At 49.6% G+C, this 17,675-nt stretch overlaps 1 protein-coding gene across 2 annotated transcripts in view; it reads left to right on the top strand.

Moving 5' to 3' along the window:
* Positions 1-17,675, top strand: part of mdga2a (MAM domain containing glycosylphosphatidylinositol anchor 2a) — a 1,193,698-nt gene that overhangs the window by 28,315 nt on the left and 1,147,708 nt on the right. The gene's annotated exons all lie outside the window — the stretch shown is intronic.

Here is a 17,675-nt window from a genome sequence, read left to right as displayed (position 1 = left end):
AATTACAGTGAAACACAATCCCCGATGTATTTTTTGACCCGACAATTTAGCTACACAGCTACAGAAGCTTCACTCAGGATTGTCAACTAGATAATATCCTGTTGATAACCAAAATTATTAATTAGAACATTAAAGCAGTGTGTAAAAAGATGCCGCTTGCTGCTTCCGTACACATTCTGTGACTTACTCAATAACCGGTTTGCTTTGTGTAGCAGTTGTTCCTTGTCTGGCTTCCTGATCAACTTCTTAAGTCAATAAGCAGATCACTTTTGTCAATTTGCCTGTCTGACAAACTGATCTTTAGCTGTTATTGGGGGCTACAGTTAACTTCAGAGCCCATGGTAGGGAGTAATGAAATCTCTCCGGGGTTCCTGCTCCTGATTGTCTCTTGCTGAGAAGTTTACAGAGTTTGAGATGTCCCTTTCCCCCTCACGCTCTGGTCAAATTGCCTGCTATTGCCTGAAGAATGATCACTTTGGCAAGATAACAGTGAGTACATGGTAACCAAGACCCTGTACTCAACAAGGTGAATCAGGAAGGGAGGAAAAAATGCAATATAAGTTGGCTTTGTTGTTGTAATATCTCCAATGCCTGTGGAAAAGGATCCTAATGACCAACCTGACTTTTTATGGCGCATGCTGTGCCCATACCAGCTGCTTTAGTGACCAGATGACCAGTAGAATATTCTCCTTCTTAGGCAGTCCCTCGGAACCGAGGATGACTTGCTGCCACACTAAAAATCAGTTCTCAGGTGACTGATGAGTCCAATGCGGGACCTATGGTCTCTGTCACAGGTGGGGCAGACGGTGGTTGAAGGGGCGGGTGGGTGGGGTGCTTGGGTTGACGTGCGCTCCTTCCGCTGTTTGCGCTTGGCTTCCGCTTGCTCCTGGCGAAGAGACTCGGTGTTCGGCGCCTTCCCGGATGCTTCTCCACTTTGAGCGGTCTTGGGCCAGGGATTCCCAGGTGTCGGTGGGGATGCTGTACTTTTTCAAGGAGGCTTTGAGGGTGTCCTTGAAGCGTTTCCTCTGCCCACCTGGGGCTCTCTTGGCGTGTTGGAGCTCCAAGTAGAGTGCTTGTTTTGGGAGTCTTGTATCGGGCATGCAGACGATGTGGCCCATCTGTCGGAGCTGATCGATCGTGGTCAAAGCTTCGATGCTGGGGATGTTGGCCTGAGCGCGAACACTGACGTTGGTGCGCCTATCCTGCAAATGGATTTGCAGGACCTTGCGGAGGCAGCATTGGTGGTACCTCTCCAGTGCTTTGAGGCGCCTGCTGTACATGGTCCATGTCTCTGAAGCATACAGGAGGGCAGGAATCACTACTGCTCTGTAGACCATGAGCTTGGGGCTGGGTTTGAGGTCCTGGTCTTCAAACACTCTCTTCCTCAGGCGACCGAAGGCTGCACTGGCACACATTACATTTTCTGTTAATTTCAAATTTGTAATCAAATAATAAATATAGAACAACAGGGAGTGTTTACATGGCTGTAATGTTAATGAGGTAGTTGGATGGTATCATATACCACATGAACAAAGCTTGGTTTATTTCTATCATCGGAGTCCCCTGAGACACTAATACGGCTCTCGCCCACTGGTGGCTTTATTTGTCTCCGATTTTCTCACTACTTCTCAAAGTAGTGATTCATGCTGGGTGTGGTTCCAAAGAATCTAGCAGCCCACCGATATCTTCCCTAAATGGGCGTACGTTGTGTGTGAACGTTGGCAGTGTGTGTTAGCAGGCTATTTGACCAGATTGGATTGGGCCAGATTTCAGAAAGATGAGGAGCGAGCTAGCTGAGGTGGATGGAGAAATTGGCTCCGAGTGAGATACAGCAAAAGGAGTTACATTGATTAAACTGAGTTGATAGCTCTGACACCGATCACATGGATAGCATATGTCCAATATGCTTTTATGTTATGTTCCACATAGACTTTCCTGGTCCAGAAAAACTGCGGATTGTTTCTGGAAACTTTAAATGTTGCAGTTGTTTGCTCTGAATTTCTTAATGCATCATTGGCAGAGGGTGCTTAAATAGTTGGCATTGACATTTACAGCTCCTGATTGCATTGGAAAAACAAAATAATACCTGCATGTTTTATAATGAAGGGAGTGCAAATTACAAGCAATATCAGATGGCAGGGAGTGATGTCAAATCTGTATTGTGATGCTTGTCAGTAACCCATGGTTCACTCTTGTGTATTGTATTATCTGTGTCCATAGATTAGATTACTGTCATGTAATTATTCTCATTACAATGGATGTAAATTACGATGCATGAAAGCATTTTTTTTTACAGAAGGATGGCAGTATTGCCTAGTGGTCCTACAGCCATGGCAGTGATGCGTATTGGTCCGTGTGCAGCTACAGAGAGTCCTTATTTAGCATTAACTGCCAGGAAGATCAGATGGTGGTATTAATGGCTTCAGCTGCCGCACAGTTAATAGCAGCTAGCCATGGTCCTCATCGGATACTACAGTTTGGCCTCGGCATCCCTGGGGAAAGAGGGGGAAAAATCAACCGATATTCCACTCACGATTGTTGCTCAGTGCCTCCATGCTGAAAGGTCCACATGTTTGGACAGGATCAGGCTTGGCTGTGAGGCTCTCCATGGTCATGTAGTCTGTTGACATATTCAAGGCTTACACCTATGGAATGGCCATTTGGGCAAGGCAGCAAGAGGCTGTGGAACTGTACTCCAGCAGAGAGTTGGTGCCTTCAAGAGAGGAGGGAAGAAAATTGAGACCTTAGTACAATTTTTTTTACAGATAACCCATCGCACTTGTGCTGTAACATGGGCTATTAGAAGGAATAGGATAGGAATCTTCCCTTCCTGTAAGCAAGGATTTAAACCTGTGACCTCTGAAGCAGCTCTGTGTGTGTGTGTATCACTACTTATTTGTACACCAATGTTAGCATGCATGTAAAAAAAAAAATCAGAATGCCAAGCAGTATCTAATATACATTTATAATATGCAGTTTTATATTAACTGATTTTTCTGTACTATATACATGCAAATCACTTGTGAAAAAGATTACATTTAATGTTTTCCACTACTTTTATTTCTATCTTAACCAGATACAAAAATCGCTGTCTAGGATTAACAATTGCACCTCTTTGAAACTTCTTGGGTATAGATGAAAGACTTGTATCAGCAGTACTCTTTTGGGGAGGAGAGGGAAGTGGAAGAGAGGATGAAACGAAGGGTACAAACTGATCTACGTTTAGCTTCATCAACTATTGTTTGCAAGTGTTTACTTTTGTAAAGCTACAGACCACACACCGCTGATAAAGGAAAAATTAAGTAAACTAGGTTCATGCACTTTTGATAAAAATATTGCCCTGTAACATCATCAAATGTTACTACTAGTATACGTGTGCGACACCTTGTGACAAATGAACCAGACCATATGCTTTGAAATGAAAGGAAGAGGCAAGGCTTAGATGACCAGCAGTGAAACTAAATAACTTGCATATATGTTTTTAAATTTATTCACAGGATGTGGGCATCGCTGGCAAGGCCAACATTTATTGCCCATTCCTAATTGCCCTTGAGAAGGTGGTGGTGAGCCACCTTGAACTGTTGCAGTCCTTGTGATGAAGATAGTCCCACAGTGCTGTTGGGTAGGGAGTTCCAGGACTTTGACCCAGCGACGATGAAGGATCAGCGATATACTTCTAAGTCAGGATGGTGTGTGACTTGGAGGGGAACTTGGAGGTGGTGGTGTTCTCATGTGCCTGCTGCCCTTGTCATTCTAGGTGGAAGAGGTCGAAGATTTGGGAGGAGCTGTCTAAGAAGCCTTGTCGAGTTGCTGCAGTGCATCTTGTAGATGGTACACAATGCAGCCACGGTACGTCGGTGGTGGAGGGAGTGAATGTTTAAGGTGGTGGATAGGGTGCCAAACAAGCAGGCTGCTTTGTCCTGGATGGTGTCGAGCTTCTTGAGTGTTGTTGGAGTTGCACTCATCCAGGCAAGTGGAGAGTATACCATCACACTCCTGATTTGTGATTTGTAGATGGTGGCAAGGCTTTGGGGAGTCAGGAAGTGAACCACTTGCTGCAGAATACCCAGCCTCTGGCCTGCTCTTGTAGCCACAGTATTTATATATGGCTGGTTCAGTTAAGTTTCTGGTCAATGGTGACCCCCAGGATGTTGATGGTGGGGGATTTGATGATGGTAATGCCATTGAATGTCAAGGGGAGGTGGTTAGACCCTCTCTTGTTGGAGATGGTCATTGTCTGGCACTTGTGTGGTGCCAATGTTACTTGCCACTTATCAGCCCAAGCCTGAATATTGTCCAGGCCTTGCTGCATGCGGGCATGGACTGTTTCATTATCTGAGGAGTTGCAAATGGAACTGAACACTGTGCAATCATCAGTGAACATCCCCACTTTTGACCTTATGATTGAGGGAAGGTCATTGATCAAGTAGCTGAAGATAGTTGGGCCTGGGACACTGCCCTGAGGAACTCCTGCATTGACATCCTGGAGCTGAGATGATTGGCCTCCAACAACCACAACAGTCTTCCTTTGTGCTAGGTATGACTTCAGCCAGTGGAGAGTTTTCCCCTTGATTCCCATTGACTTCAATGTTACTAGGGCTCCTTGATGCCACACTCAGTCAAATGCTGCCTTGATGTCAATGGCAGTCACTCTCGCCTCACCTCTGGAATTCAGCTCTTTTGTCCATGTTTGGACCAAGGCTGTAATGAGATCTGGAACTGTGTGCTCCTGGCAGAACCCAAACTGAGCATCGGTGAGCAGGTTATTGGTGAGTAACTGCCGCTTGATAGCACTGTCAACAACCCCTTCCATCACTTTGTTGATATTGAGATAAGACTGATGGGGTGATAATTGACTGGGTTGGATTTGTCCTGCTATTTGTGGACAGGACATACCTGGGCAATCTTCAACTTTGTCGGATAGATGCCAGTGTTGTAGGTGGAACAGCTTGGCTAGAGGCGTGGCTAGTTCTGGAGCACAAGTCTTCAGCACGACAGCCAGGATGTTGTCAGGGCCTACAGGCTTTGCTGTATCCAGTGCGTTCAGCCATTTCTTGATATCACGTGGAGTGAATTGAGTTGGCTGAAGACTGGCTTTGCGATGGTGGGGACCTCGGGAGGAGGCCGAGATGGATCATCCACTCAGCATTTCTGGCTGAAGGTGGTTGCAAACGCTTCAGTCTTGTATTTAGCACTTGCACGCTGGGCTCCAGCATCATTGGGGATGGGAATGTTCCTGCAGCCTCCTCCTCCTGTTAGTTGTTGTTTAATGGTCCACCACCATTCACGACTGGATGTGGCAGGACTGCAGAGCTTTGATCTGATCTGTTGGTTGTGGGATCGTTTAGCTCTGTCTATAGCATGCTGCTTCCATTGTTTAGCATGCATGTAGTCCTGTATTGTAACTTCCCCAGGTTGGCACCTCATTTTTAGGTACGCCTGGTGCTGCTCCTGGCATGCTCTTCTACACTCCTCATTGAACCAGGGTTGGTCCTCTGGCTTGATGGTAATGGTAGAGTGAGGGATATTCTGGGCCATAAGGTTACAGATTGTGGTGTAATACAATTCTGCTGCTGCTGATAGCCCACAGCGCCTCATGGATGCCCAGTTTTAAGCTGCTAGATTCAGAACAGATCTATCATATCATGATGGCAGTGCCACACAACACTTGTAATATAAAATATATGGCGGCTCAATTTCTTAAATAAAGTATGATGCTTCATTGGCTAGCTTGAGTTTGAATATCCTGTCAACTGACCAGAAGTACAAACTTGAACGGATAATTTGAATCAAGTGAGCTTGGGTCCCAATTGAAATTTTTATTTGCTCAAAAAAGCTGAACAATTAATTGGTGAATTGACTGGAGGTCTGTAAAATGTATTGATTGAAGCCAACTCTATGTACTATAGGGCAGAGTTCAAGGCTCGTGGGAGGCTGTTGTCAGACGTTTCACTCCTGAATTTCAAGTCTAACAAACTGTTTGGAGAGCTTGTGATTGACCTTGAAAGTAGCTAGTCACGCATGGAGATATCGGTAGAAATTGAGCTTTGACAGGTTTAGGTTACCGTGCGGTTTTTATAAGAAAATGATAAGCCAATCACAGTTGCCATTTAGTTTTAAATGGCTACACAGTTAGCTTTGAATCCAATTCTAGCAGCTGCTTGCCTGGCACTTGTGATGCTTTGTCCTCCCTACTCCAGGCCAGAGACTGCATTGCTTGACTGAAAAATTATGTTGACAACTAAACTATGTCAGCTAGGTCATGGATAATGGGCCAGAAATTCGGGTCGGAGGCTTCCCGTGGGTGCAAGCCCCCGACCTGCACTTACCTAGCGCGCCGGCCGTTGTGCTGTGGGCCCACATGGGATTCCGATCCTGGGCCTGCTCCAGATGCCGGCACACAGTGCTTGCGTATCCCAGGGGCGCAGTTAGTTTGAAGCATTCCCTAGGATCACATGGGCCATGGAGAGCCAATCGTAGCAAGGAATCTCTATTCATAGATTTGACAGGAAGACCTGTCAAATCTATGAATAGAAATTGGCTCCAAAACCTAACTAAAACTTCAAATAATTTTTTTTTTAAATCACATTTTTAAAATAACGATAAATTACATAAAATAACTATTTTAAACTAATTTAAATTTTTGAAAAAGTTAATTACAGTTTTTAACGGGGCTAAAAATAAACTTACCTTGCTTTAAAGTGTTTAAAAATAATAAACCTGTGGAAAAAATGTTTTACTTTTACTTAATTCACCACTTACCTTGTTAAAAGCAGGCCTTGTGACTGCTTTTTAAAAGCGTAGCTGCTGGAGACTTACCCTCCCGGAGAAACCTGTAAAAAAACCCAGAAGTTCCAGGCGTACGTGCTGCCTCTCCGGCGCACGCGTTCAACCTGTGAACCCCTTACTTCAAGGGAACAGAAATTCCGGTTTCCCGCGCATGCGCAGTGCATGCACGAAACCGGCACTTTAGTTGGCCCTACACGTGAGTACCCCGTGCGTACTCACCTGTGGAGACCCAAATTTCTGGCCCAATATTAATAAATTGACGAGTCAATTCCAGAATGGACTCCATTAAGGAATAAAAAATCTATTTCCTGGCATCATCTAGCCAGGCCAGAAAGTAGCTTGTGGCACATATAGAATTTATGTGCAGCAGAGGAAAAATGTGGCACATTAACAGCAGCAAGTGTTGCTATTGAATGCTCTGTGGTGACACTATAATAGCCTGCAGTGCACGATGGTGAGTTCAAACAATGTGTTGTTCAAGCAGTATCAGACTCTCGAGCTCTCAGTATGCAAAATCTCAGGACCAGGGTAATGGGACTATTAGGAGAGGAAAGCTCAATCACACAGCATGGGACATGGAAGCCAAATGGATTCAACACACATTTGTAGAATAACATCTAAAAAGGGAGAAGAGACTGTCTGATTTGGAAACTGTAAAAATTATGATTTCTGTGTAGATGTTAAGCAACGTGAACCTGGAGCCCATGAATATTAGATAATGCTTGATATACCTATCAATTCGTCCAATGAAAAGCGACGAGTTAGGAAAGTAACTATAGGTTTTTATTGACTAAATAACAGAGCCCACCCTCATGGGTGATCGGATCCAGCAAGGAGGAATACCAGCCAGTCGACTACCTTTATACCTGGGCAGGTAGGTGGAGCCATGGGCGGAGTCAGTGATGGTCAGCCCAGGTATAACAGTGTGACAAGAGGCGACCTCGTATAGTGATACAACAGTGAGAACAGTGATAACAATATAACAGTGATAACTATAGTGTAACGATAGTGAACGATAAAAGTGGTTTACCACATTCACCCCTTCTTTAGATTTGAGTCTGGCGGGGTGAAGTGTACTACCAGTTCTGGTATGTCAGTCTGTCCGGAGGCCTCGTAAGCCTCTCCGATCGTCGCAGCGGCGGTGTTGCATTATCCGGTGTTAATGCTGGTGTCTGCGTGGTCGGCGAAGGCTCGTGGGGTTCCGGCATGCCGTCTACCTGGGCTGGAATTGGGGGGGTGGTGGGGGGGGGTAAAGGTGGTGTCTCCGGAGTGCCCGAGGGTGCGAGGTCTCGTAAGGAGACAGTATCCTCCCGCCCGTCTGGGTAAGCCACGTAGGCGTACTGGGGGTTGGCGTGCAGGAGGTTCGTTTTATGGGCCCTCACGTGCTTTCGCAGCAGGACGGGCCCCGGAGAGGCCAGCCAGGTTGGTAGAGTGGTTCCCGTAGTCGACTTCCTGGGGAAAACAAACATTCGTTCATGGGGGGTGGCGTTAACGGCAGTGCAAAGTAGTGACCGGATGGAATGCAGCGCTGTTGGGAGGACTTCCTGCCAGCAGGAGGTTGGGAGGCCCTTAGACTTTAAGGCTAAGATGACTGCCTTCCAGACAGTCGCGTTCTCTCTTTCCACCTGGCCGTTCCCTCGGGGGTTGTAGCTGGTGGTCCTGCTTGCTGCAATACCTCTCGCTAGTAGGAACTGGCGGAGTTCCTCGCTCATGAAGGAGGAGCCCCGGTCACAATGTATATAGTTCGGGAACCCGAACAAGGCGAAGAGTTCGTTCAGGCATTTAATGACCGTGGTACTGGTCATGTCTGGGCAGGGGAAGGCAAAGGGGAAACGGGAGTACTCATCAACGATGTTGAGGAAGTACACATTACGGTCGGATGACGGTAGGGGCCCCTTAAAGTCGATGCTCAGGCGCTCGAAGGGGCGGGTGGCCTTGATCAGGCTTGCTTTGTCCGGCCTATAGAAGTGCGGTTTGCACTCGGCACAGGTCTGGCAGTTCCTGGTCATGGTCCTGACCCCCTCGATGGAGTAGGTCAGGTTGCGGGCCTTAATGAAATGGTAAAGTCTGGTGACCCCGGGGTGGCAGAGGTCGTTGTGGAGGGTCTGAAGTCTATCAATATGCGCGCTGGCGCATGTAATTCGTGAAAGAGCATCGGGGGGATAGCTCGATTCTCCACCTCAAGATCTTGTCATTCTTGATTTTGCCCCTCAGCTTGTTATTAAACATGAAAGCGACCGAACGCTGGTTGGTGAGGAGGGTAAATCATTTGCCTGCCAGGTAATGCCTCCAGCGTCGTACCGCCTCCACGATCGCCTGGGCTTCCTTCTCGACCGACGAGTGTCGGATCTCAGGTGTGACAAGAGGCGACCTCGTATAGTGATACAACAGTGAGAACAGTGAGAACAATATAACAGTGATAACTATAGTGTAACGATAGTGAACGATAAAAGTGGTTTACCACAATGCTCATGATTATAAATCGTACTGAAGAGTAGGTTGGGTATATTTAAAAGCCTGGTGACTGCAGATATCATGAGGAAGATTATACTCTGAAATCAGTGCAATGGCTGTGTATATGGAAGACAATCCGAGACTATGGAAGAGACAGTACCTTACATACTACTAACAGAAATGACTAGATATTTTCAAGATCAAACACAAGGGCCTAGAAATTCAGTTGCGTTCGCCAGCCGTTAACGCCATAAGAGGGGTAGATTTCCAGCGCAAGGCACTTTGCGCCCGGGCACAGGCCGGTCTGCGCCAACGCCCAACTTCAGTTGACATTTAGCGCCGGCGCAAAGTGTTTGCGCCCGCTCAGCTGCGCGCGCAGCTTATGACGGCATTTCGTCGTGCAACGCTGTTTGTGCGCCCCAAACCGGAAATTCAGTGGCGCCCGCCCAATGTGGGCATGGCGCTGTTAAGAACTGTGAAGTGGAACGCAGCAGAGGCCCTGCGGGCCTCGGGGAGCGCTAATTAAAGGGCGCTTACACTGAACTATAAAGGCCAGCCATTTTGCTGCAATGACTTTAGTGCTTTGGATTTCTGGACAGAGACCAAGGAACAGACCTTACTGATTTGGGACAACATAGGAGAGGTATTTTTGGCTTCTGGCCAGAGCTTGGAAATTTGATTCTTTGTGATTTCACTGTTTGCAAGTTTATTATGGGGGCTGCATGGGGTTCCAACACTCAGTTCCAGCATTATGTGCGAAGGACTCGCAGACGCTGTGTGAGAGGGGCAGCCATGCCTAGACGCAGAGGGGCCATCAGGCGTCGGCAACGTAGGCCTTACCCACTCAGGGAATACCGGCAGCAGGTGTCCTATCTCACCATGACTGCCGCGCATTGTGTTAAGAGGCTGCGCTTCAGAAGGGAGGTGGTTGCAGAGATCTGCCAGCTGCTTCACAGAGATCTGCGTCCACAGCTGAGGTGCAGGACGTCTCTGTCGGTGGAAGTGAAGGTCACGGTGGCTCTGAACTTTTATGCAAGCGGCTCCTTCCAAGCCGCTGCTGGGGACATAGCGAACATCTCCCAGTTCGCCGTGCATCGCTGCATCCGGCAGGTCACCGATGCCCTTTTCGCAAGGAGACACCAATTCATCTCCTTCCCCATGACCCTAGAGAGGCAGGAGCAGTGTGCAGTCGGATTTGCCAGGATCTCCGACTTCCCCATGGTGCAGGGCGCCATTGACTGCACGCATGTGGCTATGCGGGCACCTATCGACAATGCCGAGGATTACCGCAACCGGGAGGGCTACCATTCCCTCAATGTACAGCTGGTGTGTGACCACAGGCAGCGCATCCTAGCTGTCAATGCCCGCTTTCCAGGAAGCAGCCACGATGCATTTATCCTGCGCCAGACTACTGTGGCTGACATGTTCGAGGCACAGCCTCCACCAAGGGGATGGCTTATCGGGGACAAGGGCTACCCTTTGTGCACATGGCTCATGACCCCGCTCCGCGCGCCCAGGACCCCTGCGGAGGAGGCATACAACGAAAGCCATCAAGCCACAAGGAACATCATAGAGCAAACGATTGGCGTCCTCAAGCAACGGTTCCGCTGCCTGGATCGATCCGGCGGATCTCTACAGTATTCGCCGGATAGAGTCTCCCAGTTCGTCGTCGTTTGCTGCATGCTGCACAACCTGGCTATCCGCAGGACTCAGCCACTGCCACCTCACGTTGGGCCACCACCTCAGGAGGACGAGCAGGAGGACCATGAGGAGGAGGAGGAGGAGGGGTACCAGCCCAGAAGGCAGCCACAAGGTCCAAGGGCCGTCCGCCGGCGGCTTATTGAACGACACTTCTAGGCCCCCTGTCAGGGAATGGCTTGTGGCAATGAACGCACCTGAATGCAGCCGCTCCGCAAGCCCTCAGCTGGTTAACGCAACAGCCACTTGAAACATGACACCTGGACAAGCTGAATAAATAAAAAGCTTTATTTAACAAACTCAGGGCCCTTCCCACATGAAACAGAAAAACAGACAAGACCCCCAAAAAACAGTGAAAAACATATCTCACTCCCACAACCTGGGGAAGAACAACAAAACTTGTCAATCCAATTGGCCTTCATCTTCGGCCTTTCCAAAATAAGCCCCCCCCCCTCCAGAACACAAACACCCCCATATAAAAAAAACAGTTGCCGACACCCTCTACTTGGTGTGCCGAGAGGGCGAGTCCTTGTGCAGGCTTCTCCGGCCCCTGCCCAACCTGTTGCTCCGCCTCAACCTGGGCCCTGTGGGTGTTGGAAGGCTGGGGAAAGGCTCCTGAGGGCCGCAATGCGTAATGGCAGATGCCCTTGGGGGTCGGCCTAGACGAGGTCCGGCCCTGGAGGGTCCGGCTGCTGACTGCTGCAGCTGTGGCTGGGCAGCATCAGTCTCTGCAGCAGCTCGTTGCACCTTGGCTGGGGGAGTGGCAGTGGCGGCTGCAGCAATGGGGGCAAGCTGGCTGATGCCAGGCGCTTGCTGGTCGCCAGAGACATTGGCACTCGGCCGGGCTGGCACTGCAGCAAGCGCAGCAATCTGGTGGAGGCCAGACCGCTGTGCTGCAGCAGGGCGGCGGGTGCCCTGTCGATGCTTCCGTGACACAGCGAGTGTGGCAGAAGTGAGTGCCCGAACTGCCCTGTTCTGTGCCCGCATCAGATCAGCCAGTGTCTGCACGGCACCACTCATGAACTCGCGACTCGCGTCCTGTGCTGCCGCGAGTTGGTCGACACCCCTGGCCTGTGCTGCCGCGAGTTGCTCGACACCCCTGGCCTGTGAGTCCCCGAAAGCGGCCACACTATGAGCCAGGGACTCAATGGCCTGAGGCAACTGTCCCACAACCCCCATGATCTCGTTGTGGCGCCGCTCGGAGGCCGCGGACATTTCATCAAGGAGGCGCACCTCCTGGGCGAGGACCGTCTCCGGACTGGAGGGCGGACTCTCCATCTGGGGAGAAGGCCGCCGAGCTGCCCGACCCTTCCCGCGTGCCTGGACGCCACTGGGCCCAGCAACTGCCCTTCCCTGCAGCACTTCCCCCCTCTGGGGAGAAGGCAGCCATGCTGCCCGACCCTTCCCGCCTGCCTAGACGCCACTGGGCCCAGGAGCTGCACCCCCCTGCAACACTTCCCCCTGGCTCTCCTCCAGGCAAGACGTGTCCCCTCCATTGCCATCCCCTGGCGTGGATGAGGGTTCCCCCGATGTGCCGCCTTCCTCTTGGTCCTCGTCGTCCTCCTCTTCCGAGGGACTGGCACTCTCAGCTTCATGGACCTCCTCCTCACCAGCTGAAAGCAGGAAGGCACAAGAGTAGCTTTAGAGTGAGGACAGGGCGTTAGCGAGGGAGGCATGAGTGGTGGCATTATGCGCATTGGTCGGACAGTGGCAAAGGATGTAGATCTGAAGCGCAAAGGAAACGAGAGAGGTCCAAACGGTCATGTCCTTACCATTGGGGCCCAGCACAGGGTCGGCATCTCCAATAGCAACGGGGCCAACCACCCGGCCACGCATGAGTCGAGCCACGCGCTCCTCCAGGTCACTGAGCTCCTGGAACTGGCCACGGCCTCCCCCGGTGACATTCCGGCTCTTCATATTCTTGGCCAGCTTGGCCTGCAAGAGAAAGGACGGCTTCTCAGTACAGTGTGGTGCCCTGTTGTTGTCTGCACTGCCTCCCATGGTCGAATAGCATGGCCAGTGTGGTGCCCTGTTGTTGTGTGCACTGCCTCCCATGGTCGAATAGCTTGGCCAGTGTGTAAAGTGCAGAAAGTGCTATTGATGATCATGCCAGTGCCATAGCTGCGGGAGGAGGGATGGCCATTAGGCCTTTGAGGTCCCTTTGCCCATAATGTGAGGTGCACATGCAAGGATGAGGAGGACACTGGAAAGGGTACTCACCCTGACCATCCGAGTGAGGTCGTTGAACTTCTTGCGGCATTGGTCCGCACTCCTGGGGACATTGCTGGTGGATGACACCCTGTGGGCGATTTCCCTCCAGGCTCTCCTGTACTGCCTCCTGGGAGCCTTCTTGCCACTGTCCGGGCACAAGATCTCTCTTCTCTTTTCAAAAGCCTTAAGCAGCACCCTCAAAGCATGCTCTGAGAAGCGCTGCGCTCGTTCACGGGCCTTCTGCATGGCTTCAGGCGCTATTTGGGTCCACCAGCAGTGTTCAGGCCTAGCTGCAGGGCTCCACTATCCAGGGCGTGGCAGCAGACAAAGTCGACCCTTCCCCCTTTAAGAGCTGGCCGGCGTCAGTGTAGTGTATGTATCCGTCTACCTTTAAGAAAACCATTGTATGTAACCGTTCACCTTTAAGAGAACTATTTTAGCTGTGGCACTACTTTGTTGGCTTCTGTATACTGTAATACCGACGGTGACCACACCGGTATATAAGTGCTGTGTCAGGATTTATTTGGCAGATTCGCCCTGACCTTCGAATAGTAAAGTCCTGTTTTAAGTTACTCTGGTAGTCTGTGTATTAATTAACTAAACAACTCACAGACTTTACAGTGGCGACGAGTCCGATCGTACCCTGCGGCAACAATACTTCCGAAGCAGTTAACGAGCGTCGAGAAGAGGCAACCGCCCTCGTCATTCTGCTGGGAGAAAACTCGAGTCTGCAGAGCTGGAAAGGAGGAAGAATTCAGAGACAAAGACTTCCATCAGCAACAGGCACTGACTGTCCCTTCTGCCACGGTGAGGAGTGAGCCGATCAGCACGAGAAGCAAGCCGGCCACGGTGACTGTGAGTAAGGTAAAAGTAAAAAGAATAACCGGAGGATAAGGGCGGTGCACTCGACCACGGTCGAGGGGGAAAGGAGCCGGACAGAAGTCGGGCCCAGAGGCGCTGAGACTGGGGCAGCGTGGAGCAAGGAAGCCGCGGTACAGACAGGCTGGGGGCGCAACGGCGTCGTGAGACAGCTAGACCGCGACCGGCGAAAAAGGCCGGGCAGCGACCGAAGCCACGAAGCGCTGCGACCGGGAGCGTAGGCGCGGGAAGATATAAAAACTCAGCCGCAGCCGGGGAGGGAAGCACCGGACTGCGAGAGGGCTGGGAGGCGCGATTGGGAGCCGAGCGAGCGGGAGAGGCAGAGCCGACCAAGGGAGACTGAGCGAGAGCCAGCCCAGCGGCTGAAACTGTTCGCCGTCAATGGGGTGTACCCAGCGCCGGTTGCCCTGCCGAGAAAAGGGAAAGCACTGAAGCCGACGCGCAGGCTGTGAACCTGAAAGCCAGCGGCCGTCGCCCGTGGGGAAAGTGTACCCCTCCCGCTAGGGAAGAAACGCGGGAAGCCACCATTAGGCGGGGAAGAAGACAGAAGCGGGAAACCGCCATTGAAGTGGGCGGGGAGAGAAGATAAGCGCGGGAAACCGCCATTTTCGCGGGAACTGCCATCTTGGAAAAAAAAATAAAAGAAAATTTAAAGAAATAATTCGTGGTGTTATCAGGAAGAGAGGAAGATGCCTAAGCGTGGTAACATCAATGATTTTAATTCCGAGGTAGAAGACTGGGCCACGTATGTGGAACGCATTGAGATCTATTGTGAGGCCAATAAAATAGAAGAAGATGACAAAGCTATAACCTTGCTAAACTCGATGGGCGCGAAGACATACGGGCTCTTGAAGCATCTACTAGCACCAGCTAAACCGACGGATCAGACTTTCGATGATATTGTGACTGTTCTGAAGGATCACTTGAACCCCACACCGTTGATGTTGGCGGAACGATTCAAATTCTATGCGAGAACACAAAGGAAAGACGAAAGCAACGCAGAATACTTGGTCGAACTGCGTAGACTAGCAAACACTGCCAGTTTGGAGGGAATCTGACAGAGGCATTGCGAGACAAGTTCGTGTGCGGGTTGTCAAAGGAAGGAACGCAAAAGCGACTACTCGAAGAGAACGACCTTACACTTGACAGGGCTGTCCTTATTGCAGCATCGCACGAAGCCGCAGCGAAGGGAACTGCGGAAATGCAGCTAAAGGCAGCGGCACTCAGTGTGGATCAAATTACCTCGAGTACAACAAAATGCTATCGTTGTGGGAAGACAACACACGACCAGAACCAATGCTGGTTTAAGAACCAGGAATGTAGGAAATGTGGCAAACTGGGTCACATAGCTAAGGTATGCCGGTCAGGGAAGAAGACCAACAACCAAAGGAAGCCATCACAGGAAAAGTACAACAAGGTACACAAGGTGGCTGAGAAGAGTTCAGACGAACAGAATTCGGACTCAGACCCAAACGGCCAGGAGCTGGGCAGTCTGAGAATTCACAATGTGAGTAAGGAAGCTGACCTACAAACTCTCTGGGTCATGCTAAAAATAGCTGGAGTCCAAGTGAAAATGGAGTTGGACACTGGATCAGCTCTATCAGTCATAAATCGAAGGGATTACCACCGGCTATTCTCACATATACCCTTAAGAGATACCAAGTTCGTATTGCAGACATACACGGGGCATAAAGTATACCCCATGGGGAAGATAAGAGTCAAGGTGAGAGATGGGGGTAAAGAACACCCAAGAATGAACTTATACGTACTACCTGAGGGAGGACCACCACTTCTGGGACGGGAGTGGATCAAGAAAATAGACATGGAACGGCACTATCTAAAAGCCATAACGAGTGAGGACTCGGTGCAGACAATCAGCTCAGATTCTGAAACGGATGACGATAAGACCAACCCAAATATGAAAGACAAGGCTAAAATGGACTTGCCGACTAAGGTTGGAAGAACGAAGGCATGCGTAAAGGCTTATGCTCCAGAGAAGAACAAAGTTTCAGAACAGAACTCCACCGAACAACGACAACATAGGTTGACAGAGAATTCTGAGTCTGTTCAGTTTACGGACATATCCATGACTGACGAACGCCGAGCTCGGACTCAACTTTATTTCAAATTACGACAGCAAGTAGAACAAGTGAGTTACCGTCTCGAACAAGAGATGAAAACAATGAAAAAGTTCTATGACACCGAATGGGAGAATCTGGAAAGACAACAGAAGCAGCTAGCTCAAGCAGAGAGCGACCATAGAGCCATTGTGACCAATTACCGATCACATCTCCCTTATGCTGTTCAGGAGTTAGAATATTTGCAGGAAGGAGCAAATGAAGAGGAATCTTCAGGAAGCCAGGATTTTATTCCCGTTCTTCTCTACGACTCCTTACAAGCAGAGTTTGAGAAGTTGAAGGAACAGTATGAACAGGCCCAGGCTACAATCCTGGAGGGGATTAACTCGGCAACCTCCGAAAAGCTAGTTTCAGTAGAAGCATATGAGCAACTAAAGGTTGAACATGAGCAAGAAGTCCAAAGGCTGCAGGAAATTCTTGATGAGCTCAAGGCCAAGACAGACTCATCGGTAGAAGTTCCATCCATAGATGAGAAATTAGAAGTGAAAGACATGGCAGAACATGAAAGACAAGATGTCCAAGAACTCATAAAAATATTGAAGGAAACCCAAGACAAATATGAGGCGGCAATGACCGAGGTTCAACAACTTGAAGAACAGATTCAACTGGGAATCCTTTCAGTGGAAGAAAAGGAAACTGTAAGAAACAGAGACTGTAAGAATGGCCCCTGAACATGAGCTAGAGAGCATCAAGGCGCAACTTCTCCGAGCGCTGAAAGCCAAAGTACAAGAGGAAAAGAAGGTGAAAGCATTGGAGGAAAAGGTGGATGAAATGGAGAAGACTCTGATCCACAGTGTTCCCGTGGAAGAGTTAACGGTCAGCCAACTCCTTCATATGCTGAGGGACAAGACTCTGCAATGGGAACAATCTGAACACGAGCTTCAATCTTCAAAGGGAAGGAGTTCGGAGCTCTCAAAAGTTATGGAAATAGCTGAGGTTGCAACACAGATTTTACTGGGATGCCAAAAGTACGCTGAATCACGTCTCTGTGAACAACAGAATGTTGAAACAGCTGCTCCAGTAGAAGGATTGAATAGCCCGATCAATCAATCCCCGATGGAAGGGGAAGTATTGAAATCACAAATGAGGTCATTAGTGAAGGATTTGCAGGAAACCCAGGAAGAGCGGGATGAATATGAACGCATGAAGAAGTCTGTAGTGTATGTACCCGTCTACCCTTAAGGAAATTATTGTATGTAACCGTTCACCTTTAAGGGAACTACTTTAAGTGTGGCACTACTTGTTTGGCTTCTGTATACTGTAATACCGACAGTGACCACACCAGTATATAAGTGTTGTGACAGGATAACTGGAGCAGATTCGCCCGGACCTTCGAATAGTAAAGACCTGTTTGTTGTTATTTCTGAAGTCTGTGTATTTATTAACTGCACAACCCACAGACTTTACAGTGGCGACGAGTCCGATCGTACCCTGCGGCAAGATTACCAAAGCAAGAAGAGCGTCGAAGAGAGGCAACCGCCCTCGTCGTGCTGCTGGAAGAAAACA

This window comes from Somniosus microcephalus, chromosome 12 (genome assembly GCF_052327205.1).
Source record: "Somniosus microcephalus isolate GS21.2 chromosome 12, FLI_Smic_1.0, whole genome shotgun sequence".
NCBI lineage: Eukaryota > Metazoa > Chordata > Chondrichthyes > Squaliformes > Somniosidae > Somniosus > Somniosus microcephalus.
The sequence above is the reverse complement of the archived record's forward strand: the minus strand, read 5'-3'. Positions and strand labels throughout refer to the sequence as shown.